Consider the following 14,005-nt stretch of genomic DNA (forward strand, 5'->3'; position numbering starts at 1 on the left):
GAACTGGTTACTGGTTTTTCTTGGAATGTGACATTTGTGGCAGGAGGGAGACTGGCAAGTCGGCCCGTGACAGCCGATCGAAGCCGGGTCCTACGCTGGGGCCGGGGCCAAACCTGGACGACCCGGCAGCGGACGGCCAAGCCCTGGCGCGCATGTCGAGGGCCTCCTACGCCTGGACTGAGCTCTCGCTGCCCTTTCCAAGTTTCCCCTCAGGACCCCAGCGGGGGTCCTGGGTCTCGCCCGCAGCACCCTTGCTTGGTTCGCCTTGCCTAGCCTTCCTCTTCACGTTCTTGATGACTGGGAGGACGTATCCTTTTCATTTTTGTTCGAAGTTTTTTGCCTTTTTGATTTCAGTTTGGGTTTGCTGTCTCCAAATGGCAAAAGCTTTTCAGCCCAGCTAGTGTGTGAATCATGCAAACTGGAGCTTCGTTAGGCAGAAGTGGGAGCCTGATTCTGCGGCCTGAAGCTTTTCTGTTTCGACCGAATCTTTTATCCCCTTGGTCCTCACCCCCCTTATCCTGTGTCTACACTGTTGGCCCTCTGGAGCATTTATGAAAATTGAGTGTTTGATTGCTTATAAAAGACCTTGTCTTTGGTGAGGACAGAATATCATGAGAGCCATTTGTGATACCTTGAAGATGCTTTTGACTACCCAATACGTTAACTTGCTCACGATAAGCAAATAAAACCGCGGTAGTTAATAGCTACAATGGTAAAGAATTTCCTTCCTTTTGGGGGAGCAAAAAGCCAGGGCTTGACATACTGAACAGTCTTGATTCCTTACTTCCAAAACGGAGCTGTGTGTCCCTGCCAAACTGGCTAATATTTCTCCTGGCTGCCCACTGCTCCTGGACCCAGGCAGCTGCATTTGTCAACTCAGATTCAGTTTAGGTATCTCTTTGGATTGCAAGTTCTTAAAGAATTTGGTGGAAAGTAAAATTTATTTCTTAGATTTCTAGAGCTTTACAGGGTATCTACTATGAACACTGCTTATGAGAACAATGGGAACTATATGAACAGTTTTGAAGGGAAGTAAAGGGCCAGAAAGAACTGATTTTTTGTTTGTTTGTTTGTTTGAGACAGAGTCTCATTATGTAGTTGAGACTGACCTGGAACTCACTATGTAGCCCAGGCTGGCCTTGAACTCACAGCAATCCTCCTGCCTCAGCCTCCCGTGTGCTGGGATTACAAGTGTGCACCACCACGCCCCGGCAAGAAAGCACTGATTTGATCAGAATAAAAGGAATGGGCCATAGAGTAGAAGGGCTCCAGAGCCTCCTCTCCTCCTTGTGTGGATGCCTGGTGAGCTGAGGAGGGGTGAAGGTTTAGATGTTGGATGGGCATACTTTTGCTATTGGGTGATATATTTTTCCAGACAAATAAGGAAAGCCTTGTAAACCTACAGGCAGACAGGAGGGAGGGAAGGTCCTGCCTATGTAAATTCCCCTCTTTCTTCCCCTTCTTTTTAAAATGTGCAGAAGTCTGGGCCTTTTAGGTTCTGTGAAGATGGTGGAGGGTGAAGAATGCTAATGTACTGAAGGCTACTTGGAGATCAAAGCATTTAAAATATATCTTTTCGTGGAAGATAATGGATGACTTTTGGTTTAAATGAGATTTTAAAGTGCTGTCATTAAGAAAAGCACACAAATGCAGAAATGTGAACAGTTTTATGGGAAGGCACTGTTCTGATTAGACTTGAGAGTGCCTGCCCCTGGCCAGTTAGTCTGGCACTTCTGTGGGTAGAAATCTGTTCTTTTTGATGTTTATCCCTGTGAAGCCTTATGGACCCAGGGCCTGGGGGAACAACAGCCAAACTAACTGAAATTAGATGGAGGTCTGAGTGAGAGCTTTTTTGCAGAGTACAGCCTTTTAGGTACTGCACTATATTTCTTCATAGTCACTTGTGAAAATGCTTTGAAAATGATAAAGCATTATACTGTATAACATAAGACTTAAAAAATAGTGATGTGAAACAAGGGAAGTACTACTGAAAAATCTGATTTTCCAGGCTAATAGGTTAAACTTTGTGAAACCTGTATTTCTGATGCAAAATTCACTCACATTGACACTTTTTTTCCTTATCTGGTGTGGCTACCTGTGCTTTCAACACATATGGAGGCTCAGGTCAGGTACTTTTACAGTTTTTGAATAATATTTCTCCTTGTTTTTTTTTCTTTCTTTCCTTGTGTGTGCGTGTGTGTGTGTGTGTGTGTGTGTACTAGTTTTGGAGGTTCTTTTGTCCAAGAACTCAGTAGGTAATAGAATCCTTGAAAAGCAAACAGTGGCATGGAGGTCAAGCAAGAAGACATATTTGATTGCAAGGTTTGTTGGAAATTGTTGTCTGAGGTTATTGAGGTTTTTCTGTTTGTTTGCCTAGTGATTTTTTTTTTTTATTTTGTTGGTTTGACTTTGTTTTGTCTTGGAGGAGAGGCAAAGTGTAAATCCTGGCCATCGTGGTAGGTCAGTACACTACTTTGTTGTAAGTAGGTCACTTCTGCTCCCTGACTTTTGTGTTGGCACCAGGCTCCTGTCACCTCTCCTGTTACCTGTGAAGCCCCTGACTACACCTTTGGGACAAGCCCTGGTGAAATCTTAGGCTCCAGCCCCTCAGGCCAGAACTCCTGGACTCTCAAAGGGACTCACACATAAGGCACTTTTTCTACATTTTTTAGGTGGAATGGCAGAGTTGAGTGTTAGGAAATATATCCCTTTTAAGGAATTGGAGATAACTTTTTATAACTAGTCATTGTCTTATACTGTGTTTAAATCTGTGTTTGGGACCTCACTCATCCATATTACGGCTATATACTTTTTTTGTTTGTTTGTCATTTTGAGTAAAATGTCTACAGTTTACTTATTTTTTTTAACTTTTCATTTTGAAATGATCTGCATTCATAGAAAGTTGCAAAAATAGTAGAGAGGTCCTGTGTACCCTTCATCCATTTCTCCCCACTGGTAACATCTTATTTAACCACATTATAATAGCAGACCCAGGACATGGACAAGACAGAAACCTCAGAGTATATTCAGGTTTCACCATATTTACATACACACATTTCTGTTTATGTGTGTATACTTTAATGCAGTTTTTCACAGGTAAAGATTTTTCATGTTACCACTGCTACAATGAAAATACAGAAGTATTCTATCATTTCAAGGATTTCCCAGGTGCTGCCCATTTATAGCCATACCCACCTTTTCCTCAGCCCCTGTCCTTGAATACTAGGAATGCTTATCTGTTCACTACATTTGTAATTTCATCACCTTGACAGCTCTATATAAATGAAACCATACAGTGGCTTTGACTGAGGTGCCTTACCCTGTAAGACCAAGGCTGTTCATTTGTAAGTGATTGAATTTGATACAGACTGGTTTCTAAGATGATTAGTTGCTGTATGTCACTCTATTCTTACTTCTAATCTTTGTTCTTCTGTGACTCACTCTTTTGTAGCCACTTCTTTCTCACTCTGTTATCTCTCACTACTTGGAATACATTCTAAGATTGGGTCTGGATACCACAGAAAAGCCATATTGCCTTGGGTAAGCCACTTAATCTTTATAAAATAAATCTATGTCCTAAATACTTAAGGTTATTTCTTTTTTGTAGGGGGGCAAAATAACAAAAAGTCTATTCCATCAATGAGGGTCCATTGCATCTAAAAGCAATGCCAGGATCAACCACACACTGGGTTACAACGCCTTCTTTTATAGGGTTTTACAGCCTCGATTCTCATTCAGGTGCTTAAGGTTATTTCGATACTTAAATGAGACCATGGGTATGAGTGGCCTGTATAAGAATTAAAGCATAGTGCAAAATAGTTTTTGTTACTTGGTGCATCCTTAATGTTCCTTTGAAGGAGTGTCTTTGAACTTGGAGTAGACTGACTGCTGATACTAAGGGGGACACATGGTAATGCTTGCATAGAAATCAGCAGGGACATGACAGAGAAAGTTCCTGAAGTGGATGGACAGTTAGACTAGGTGTTTAAGGACCTTCCAAATTGGATGTTTTGGAAGCACACTGGGGATATGTAATGACCCAAAAAGAGCTCAGGGCTGGAAAATCGGTAGAGAATGTTGAGAGACTCATTTTCTTGCAGTAGAGAAATATAATCCTATACAGTTTTGCCCTCAAGCAGTTTAGGACAGATCTGCTTTGTTCATAACTACTTTTTAAAGTTCTAGACTTGCACATTTCATACTAACCACTACTCACCTGTAGCTATTGAAATTAATGCAAAACTAAAACTTCAGACATACCACAATTCAAGCAATAATCATTTCCCCCATTTCTTTGGCCAGGGAAATTGCCTCTTGTTTTCTGATGGCAATACTCCTTGGATTAAATGATGGGACAAGGATGCCACTTGTCCTTTTGAAGTCTGGTGTGACCTGATGGGGAGAAAATACCATGGAGTGAATGCTGTATTACCCTGAACCTCATTCTACCACTTATGTTTCATTTGGTTCATTTCATTGGAAGTGGGGGTGGTCAGCATGGCATCTGGATTATGCTGGGGCAGAGCTTGCCAGGCCATTATCAAAAGATGGTTTCTGTTTCTAGGGATGTTTATCCATGAGATCTAATGGCTCTTGAGAGAAGCAAATAGAAATACTGGGGTGGAATGACACTGACTTGTCTTTTTCCTGGAGAAGATCATCAAAGGGTAGCCTGGATGCTTCTGCTTTGAGTCTGTTCCACTGTTGAACCAGCCTTGGTCATTGACAGATGGGGACTTGGGGAACTGGTTCCTGTTCATCTCTCCAGTGTTTGGGCTTTTTTGGGGGAGCAGGACACCGGGAATTGAACTCCGGACCTTGCACTTGCAAGGCAGGTGGCGGAACCACTGAGCTAGATCATGCCCTGGCCCGGGCATGTTCTAATAGTATTCTACTCTGCACTATCCTGTTGTCTTCTGAAAGTTGTTCTGCAAACTGTAAAGACACTCTTTTTCCTCCCTACATCCATCCAGTCTCAATCCTTATGGCTGACTTCTGAAATACTTCTGCATACCTTCTCTTCTTTTGCATGCTTCTGTAATTGAACTGGTTTAAGTGCTCATTATCTGACTCCTGAACTTCTCTATGTGATAACCACTCACATGACAGGCCTTCCTACTTCTTTACTCCCACATCTCTAATGGTCTATTCTGTCCTTCCTTCCTCTCTCTGCTGCCTCCCACCTTTACTCCATCCTTCTCAGACTGGCCAAGCAAGCCAAAGATGATAGGTTGTATTGTCTTCTGGTCTCACTCTCCTTCCCCTAAGGGAACTGGGGCTGTGTACATCTTCTGTGGCCAAGTGCCAGGGAGGAAGGAGATATCTCATATTCAGCTGCTGCCTCTCATCTGTAAGGGTGGCTCTGGGTGCTGTGACCTAGGAATGTGACCCTGGAAGCAGGTGTGAAAGAGGTCTCTTCCTTCCTAACATGGGCTGGACCCTGAAGGACTCTGAGAATCCCGTCTATCTGGGAGGCATTGGGAAAGAAGAGAGTGTGAAATTCCCTGGTAAGATCCTGTTTACCTAGGGACTAGTCCTTAAGTATCACTGCAATTAGATCGATTGCTCACTTGGTAATGTGGGGAAAGGTTGAAAGATTTAAGGGCAGACAAAGAGAGTAGAAATGTACTTTTTCAGAATCATGGGAGGAGAAGGCGGGATATACCTCATAGCAGTCAGCATTCACTTCATTGCAGAACATATAAAACTAGCCTATTCTCTGAAAAGAAAAATGGCTAATGGGCCTTTATCTAGAAGAGTCAAGGAAATTGCCTACTGAAAACACAAGCCTAAATTAAGATACCTGAAATGTAATATAAAAAGCATCACAAAACAATTTCAAAGATCTTGAGAATAATGAGGGTGTCAGGTTTCTTAAAACACATAATCTGATTGGATTTATCTTTCTATGGAATTGACTGGCCCGGTAAGATAAAAAATAAGTGGTAGGGAGCTTGAACAGTGGTGAATAAATTCACATTTGTTGGCATCTAGATTTGCTCTTGTGAGGTATACATAAACAAATTATTAATATAGTATATAAAAGGTATACTCTGAGATGTGCATTTTCTTAGCTCCAATTTGAGACATAATATGTTCCTGAATTCTGAAGTTTCTTCAGCTTTCTCCAAAATAAATTCCAGTAGATTGGAGCAAAAAATTGGAATAAATACAAATACTTATGTTTGTATTTATATTGGTATAAGATGAAAGTGGCTAATATCATTTTATTAGTTTAAGAATAGAAAATAGGTTATGTGTAATTAAATTTGCCTATAATAAACTTATTAAATTTAGTAGTTTTTAAAGGCAGCAATCAATATGCTAATTGATTTTACTTGGCATATTCAATTTCTCTTATAGAGGGAGGTATATGCTGAATATTAGAGAGCACATTTCTTATCTTTGTATAGAATATAGATTAGATGGATATAGAAGCACTGACTGATCAGTAATATCTGTGCAAGTCAACACTGAGGTGTAGAATTTGGTGAGGATATGATAGAAGGATATAGTTGGTACCTCTGTTATTTGAGGTCTGTCGTTTGCCAGATATGAGAATAGGTGTGGAGTGTATGTCCTTTATTCTTGTGGAATTTACATTCCAAAAGGAATATAATACAGTAAGATGCTAGAAAATGGAATTCAAATGAATAAGGGTTTAGTCTTCTCTGAGACGAGAAGGCCAAGAAATGATTTGTAACTGCCTTTCAAATATTTTATCTTGCTTTGAACCTAGTAAGAGGAAATGGACTTAAATTACTACAGATACCATGATTTTTAGAGACATGAAAGAGTCCTCTGCTGGAAAGGGTGACAAAATATACAGACAGAGGATATGGAAGGCACAGAGCAACCAAGAAATTCACAGAAGTGTGTGTAGCTCATTCTAGAAATCTAAAGCACTATTTAGTGTGGTCCTGTTAATGGTCGAGGTGAGCCTAATAGACTAATTATACTGTGTTCTTTGTATATATTTTTCAGATTTCATTAATTATTTGTGAAGTTAATAATTAAATGCTAGAACTGGAAACCTGTATTCACATCATGTCTGTGTCACTCACTGGCTTTATAATCGTGGGTAAATTGCTTAACCTTTCTGTGAAGTGGAGTTTCCTCATACATTAAATAGGGATCATAATAACGTTGACCTCCAAATATAGTTATAAGGATTACATACTAGGCACTAAGAACAAATTGGAAACCTTGAAACTTTGGAAGAGTAATGTGTTAGCTATTATGGTTGCTATAGTTAACTATTGCAACATTTTATTATGCTTAGGTATTCTGTGGACCTGGATATGTCCACTAGGTCACAGCAGAGATGGCCTGTCCCTGTCCCACCAACCCTGGGACCTTAGGGGAACAAAAGTTGGTGTAGGGAATGCCTGGGTCATTTGAGATTAGATTCACATATTCTGGCACCTGGACTGGGATGACTTAAAGGCTAGGTCTACAGCACAGTGTCTACAAGTTGTCTTTCCATGTGCTCCTCACAGATTTAGGCTGGTCTGAATCTTAATGGTGGTAAAAGGTTGCAGATTCCAGCACACAGGACAGAAACAGCCTCCTGAGTACTGGGATTCTAGGTGTGCACCACCATTCTCAGTTAAAAAAAAAAAAAAAAAAAATTAGAAATTTAGCAGAAATTAAATCCTCAGCTTTCTGGACTACCTGGATTCTTCATTCTTCTGGAAATGTGAATTTTCTATGTAGCTGAAGATAAATATCTTTGGTGTCCATTCTCTGCAAGATTGGTTTTCTCCCCATTGCCTGATGTAACTTTCTCTTGATGGTTCAGATTGTCATTTAAAACTCCAATTAATGTGATTCTGATTTTTTTCAGAGAATTGTTCTAAGTCAATTTTCAAATCCTTAACCTGGAAGGGTTATTCAGTTATCTGTCATACAAGTTTTAAGAGAAATGTTGTAGTGGGTTTTCTAGTCAACTGTCACAAGCCTGCTTTTGGTTTTTTGATCATCTTTTTTTGACTAGGCCATTGAAAGACTCTGTTTGGAGGTCAAAGTAGGCCTTCAACTGCAACTAATGCTGTGATCCTGAAAGAATAGTCTTTTCTTCATTTTTGATCGTAAGGAGTTTGTTTATTCCTCCATCTCATCATTGAAAGGGGAAGATCAGTGTATTCATGCAGAGAAAAGACTGGAAGTTGGCACCTTGACTTTCATCCTATTATGCCACAGTTGAAATGAGAGAAAAGTTGTGGTATGAAGATGCCAGGAGAGAAGTGTTTTTCTGTGTAATGCTCAGGGCATGTTATGGTTTGTGTTTAGATGTCCCCCCAAAGCCTCAAGCTTTTCCAGCAGAGGTTGAATCTATTGTGTGATTGATTCAAGGTGGGGCTAGGGCCAAAGGCACTGTGATTAAGGGTGTGAGTTGAGTGCTACCTACTCTAAGTAGTCTGAATGTGAAATAAGAAGAAAAGGTGCAAAGGGGAAGGGGAAGTGGGCAGGGTAGGGGAAAGGAAAGAGGGGAATGGAACTAATATGAGAAAATGAAAAAATGGAAACAAAGTCTTTGTAAATAGGGATGGGTGGAGGGGTTGAAGGGAGGGCAGGGGAAGGGGGAAAAATAAGAATCAAGATATATTATGTAAAGGTACAAATCTAATGATGAATGCCACTACATTGTATACCTAAAATGTACTGATAAAATTAATTAAGAAAAAGATAAAAGGGACAGGAAGATGCTGGTAAGGTTCCCTTGTTGCTTTGGTACCTTCCAGCTGCCATAAACTGTTTCTTCTCTGCCACACCACCTTACCTTGGACCAGCCTATTATGGACTGAAACCTCGACAAACTGAGCCAAATAAACTTCTCCTCTTTTACCTTTAAGTGTTGGGTATTGTATCTCAGCAATGTGAGAAAACTAACACAGAACAGGAGGCAAATCTCCTCTGTCCCCACCATGACTGCCCCCCTACCATGACTGTCGTGTGGTCATTCTCTACAAATGCAGCCACCTGGGCAGCTAAGGGATGTTCAGGTGAGAGTCTGGTTTCTGATACATTCTTTATGCCCACCTGGCCCTTGACTTGCATGATAAGGTGGCTTCATAATTTGGGAGCTTTGAATAATACCATGTAGTCTTATTTTGGTCTTTAGTAATAGGAACCACAGTATTAAATTTATCTTCAGGGAAATTGTGTGTTTTAGGTCTTCCCTCATTCTAAATCCTTAGAGAATTGAAAATGTAGTGGTCTGTTGATTAGCTGGATAGTTGGATCTGAACAAAACTCTAAACGCCTTCATCTGTGATGTGTGTGAGCATCTTGCTGCTTTTGTTTAAAAAAAAACAACAACACTGATTTATCATCTCTTGAAACACAAATTTTATAATGGTAATCCCTGTTCCATTTCCTGTTTTATTAGAATGAATCTAAAATTTGGGAGCATTTACTGTGTGCTGGGACACTGCTCATAGCCCTTTCCACTATCTCATTGAATCACTATGAGAGGCTCATGCCTTAGGTGTTGTTTGTATTTACTGCTAAGGCAATGGGGTCCAAGAAATTAAATCATTTGCTCCAGTTCACATAACTAATCAATGGTAAAGCCCGAATTCTTGCATTGTTTAAGAAACAGATTTGCCAAAACAAAGACATGACTCATCCTTTCTTCCTATGCAGTGGATATTTTCTCTGTTATCTTTGTTATTCTTTAAATCTTTCTAATTCTTTGGTCTTTTGGCTTGATGACATCACTTTTTCTTTTCTTTTCTGTCATCATGTTTTAATATACTTCCTTTTGTCCAAAGATAGCTAGGCTTCCTGCTGGACAAGGTATTACATTTTCTTTGTCCCCACCCTAAATGCCATATCATGGAGCCTTTTTCTCCTCTGGTGAAATGCTTATTGTTGATTTGTACTGCCTTTCATAAAAATTCCTCCAGGTCAAGAAAGTGCCTTCATGTGCAGGTGTTTTCTGGGTGGGCAGCTTTCTGTCTTCAGATGCATTTTCTTTAATCAACAGGGGTCTATTCATCATACAAAGAGAGCTCAGCATGAAAGGGCTGCTGTCTTTAGGTTTCACTGATTTCCAGGAACTCAAGGCATCTTCCTTTGCCAGGATAGGGAGATGACTTACCCTCAATTTTGGTTTTCAGCATTTTCCTCCTTAAATTCTCCTTAAATTATTTGTCTTCTGGACTTTCTCCATGGAAGAAGCTGTGAAATGTAAAACAGTGTTTCTCGAAGAATGGTCTGTGGAACCTTGATAGCATGTCTGAGGCCTGAAAACTGCTATCATAATAATACTAACACATCCATGCCCTTCTTTCACTGTGTTGACATTAGCGCTGATGGCGCAAAAGTAATTGTGGGTAATGTGGCTGGTCCCTTAGTATGAATCTAGATGGTAGCACCAGATTGTGAAAAGTTCCCCAGACACGCAACAATTAAAAAAACAATCCTTAAAACTGTTATAGTTGAAACAGTACAAATGATTGTGTTATATCTCAGACTTGAATACTCTTAATATCTTGTGTGATGAAGTGAGAAACACAAGTGCTTCTGCTGCAGACAGAGAAGCACTGGTATGATGGAGGTGGAGATAGATATCAATCAGTTGGTTTTTTCATGGAAAATCATATTTAATTTCAAGGACAACTTGACTAACTTTAGTATTGTCATTTTAGCTATTTGCTTCCAGTGATAAAACTCAAACTTTCTATTGAAAGTTGAATTTTGCGATTTTGGAAAACTCAAATCTGCTGCCATAAACTTGATGCTTCTTAGTATGTAAAAATACTTTTCTGATTATCAAAATCCACAGTATATTGACAAGTATAATTTCATTATATACTTGAAATGTTTCAATGTATGGATGATCTGCATTACTTAGTCATTTTCCAAATGACCAGTGTGTAATGCTACAGTCTTTCATTTATAAAGGAAAAAAGCTCCCTTCAAAGTGAAAGACGGGTCAGTCATTTTAATGTAATAGACAGATATAGATAGGATATAGAGCCATGTTCTGGAAAAGGCTACTGATAGGGTTTTATATTTCACATTGCAGTTACTTCTCACTTATGTTAACCTATTTGCTGTTGTTGTAACAATTACCCAAGATAAGTTAACTTAAGAAAATATTTATTTTGGTTTATAGTTTCAGTCCACAGTTAGTTGGCCTTGTTGCTTTGGGCCTGTGACAAGGCAGTACATCACGGTGGGAGGAAGTGGTAGAGCACAGCTGTTCACCTCATGGCAGCCATGAAGCAAAAGGAAAAACTAGAGGAGTTGGAGTCCCAATAATCCCTCTAAGGACATGTCCCCACGTCCAACTTCCTCCCACTAGACCCCACCTCATGAAGGTTCCAGTACCTCCTGGTAGTGCCACAGACTAGCAGCCAAGCCTTTAACACATAAACCTTACAGACACTTGCAAACCACATCACCACTTTTGTATAGTTTCAAAGAACAGTAGCAGTTATCCAAAAAGCTACTAATTTTAGCAACTACATATTTTGTATGAGGCCAGATTTCCTTCATCTACTTTAACCAAAAATCATACAGCAACAGATTGCAAGCAGAAACAGATATGAGAATCCAGCTGTCTTCTATTAAGCCAGACTTTTAATTTGCAAAACGATAAAGCAGTACTATTTTTCACATTGCTTTTTCTCAGAAATGAGTTATTCACAAATACATTTTGCATAATTTATAGTTATGGCTTATTATTTATATAAATTAACATATAATGTTTCATTTTTCATTTCTAAACAAGTAAGTATTGGTAGATTTGGCCCATATAAAAAAAGGTTATTGGATCCACACTTATTTTTAGGAGTGGAAAGATAACCCTGAAACTAAAAAGTTTGAGTGCTTTTAGTACTCTGGTAAAATCCATAGACTCTGGACCCACATTGGCTGGGTATGAATCATGATTTTTTCCCTCCTTACTAATTGTGTAATTTTGGTCATGTTATTGTCAGTATCTTAGTTTTCTAATCTTGAGAAATGATGATGACCCTCTTAGACTTGTTATGAGGGTTAGGTGAATTACTCAAGGAGAACATAGAAAATTCTCAACATTTGTTTACTTTCATTTACCCCTTCCCAAGGCCTGTAGTTGATCTGCCTTCAGAAAAATTTATTTTGTGGCATAATTCCTTCTAATCTCCCTTCAGCACCATGGATGATGAAAAATTAGAGATTCTTAGGATGTTTGGTGAACTACATGTGATTTGTACATGTAGAATCTTCTCCTGGAATGTGCATTCTGGTGCATTCTTCTAGAACTATGGAGACACTCTGACGCTTGTGACAGATTCCTTTACAGCAGCATCAGTGCAGGAGATTTAGCTCAGTGGTTCTGCCACCTGCCTCACGAGAGCAAGGACCCGAGTTCAATCCCTGGTACCAAAAAAAAATAATAATAAATAAAATAAACAAATAAAATAAAGGAGCATCAGTGATCCAAAACAAGAAGGTCAAAGAGGAGAAAGAGGCAGGCGTAGCCCTAAGCACAGCTCTAGGACCTGTGTGTGCCCCGTGGTGGACATGGGCACTCACGACCCTGCTTGCTGCTCCGCACTATCCTGAGCCTGCCTGTGTCACTGCATTTTGGTGCTGTCTTGCCCTTGTCTGCTTTTTATGTCTGTCTGTCCCAGGGGATTGTCAGATTTGGACCTTGGGCCTACCCTGGCCTCACCCAGGGCAGGTGCTCAAAGTCATATAAGTGTATCTTTATTGCCTGACTGAAGCCCCATGATTCTCTGTAATTTATCAGAGTTAAAAGGAACCCCAGTGGTATCCCAAGTGTCTGAGTGTTTTTATCATTTAAATTCTGTGGAATGCTTTGGAGAAGCAGTCAACATCCAGCATGCTCCTCAGCCTTAGGACTATGAGTTGTGTGACCCAGGGCACGTCATTCTGATTTTTGGTTAAGACAAAGTGCTGAAACCTAGCTCTTAAGGGTATGAAATAATGTTTGTAGCATCTCAGTAATGCACTTTTTAAGTCTTCCTTCCCTGTAATTAGATAACATAGGCTATTTGGCTGTAGCTGGCCACTACAACCAACTAATACATATTGGTTCACATTAACTCACTTAAATCCTCTTACCAACTATTGAGGGTTACCCCTCATTTTCATCTGAGGATTTTAGAGATTCATTAAGCATTTGTATAGAGCATGCCAGATATTTTCACAGGCTTTCTCTTTCTCTCATCATGCTGTTGAATTAGATGTGTTGTTTAGTATAATTGCCTTGTCACTGTATCTTTACAACAGTATTTTAGATGTAATTAAAACAACCATGTACCCCTCACCAGTCATTCAAGCTAGCAGTTATGAAATGTAGCGCACTGAAACCATTGGTTTCAAATCTAAATTTATTAAAAGGTAACAAATTCGATGAAAAATGCATAGTCTTACTTAAGGGGTTAGTGCAGGTTGGTTGGTTTTAGAAAGAGTTGAGTCTACTTATCATTATTTGGCTTTCAAAACACATTTTGTACTTAAAATGTGATCAGTTTACAAAAGTCCAGTTTCTCACAATTTCACTTGTGCATGTGTTGTATGAGAGTTTATGTCCCAAAGAAGTACAAGCCTCCCAAACTTAATTGCATTCAGAGCATCTTGAAAGGCGGAAAGGGGCAGAAAAATTCATTTCTGATCAATACTTGGGGAAAGACCAATGTTGCAGGTCCAACATGTGGACTTGGAAGTGTCATCTGTTTGTTTGTTATTTGGGGGTGCTGGGGCTTGAATTTGGGGCCTCACACACTAGACAGTGCTGTACCCTTGAGCTACACCCCCTGGCCCTGGAATGTGTGTGTGTGTGTGTGTGTGTGTGTGTGTGTGTGTGTGTGGAGGGGGGTGGTACTGGGGATTGCACCCAGTACCTCTCCAGCCCTTTTTATTTTTTTATTTTGAGGCTGGGTCTTGCTAAGGCACTCAGTTGCCCAACCTAGACTCAAACTTGTGATCCTCTTGCCTCAGATTCCTGAGCAGGTGGAATTATAGTTGTGCACCACTGGTGACA

The 14,005-nt window shown here is 39.9% G+C and overlaps 1 protein-coding gene across 2 annotated transcripts in view; it reads left to right on the plus strand.

The window, feature by feature from the left end:
• The window catches only part of Amotl1 (angiomotin like 1), a 130,083-nt gene that overhangs the window by 25,155 nt on the left and 90,923 nt on the right, over positions 1 to 14,005 (plus strand). The gene's annotated exons all lie outside the window — the stretch shown is intronic.

This window comes from Fukomys damarensis, unplaced genomic scaffold, assembly GCF_012274545.1.
Source record: "Fukomys damarensis isolate Sample0158 unplaced genomic scaffold, DMR_v1.0_HiC HiC_scaffold_16, whole genome shotgun sequence".
Lineage (NCBI taxonomy): Eukaryota > Metazoa > Chordata > Mammalia > Rodentia > Bathyergidae > Fukomys > Fukomys damarensis.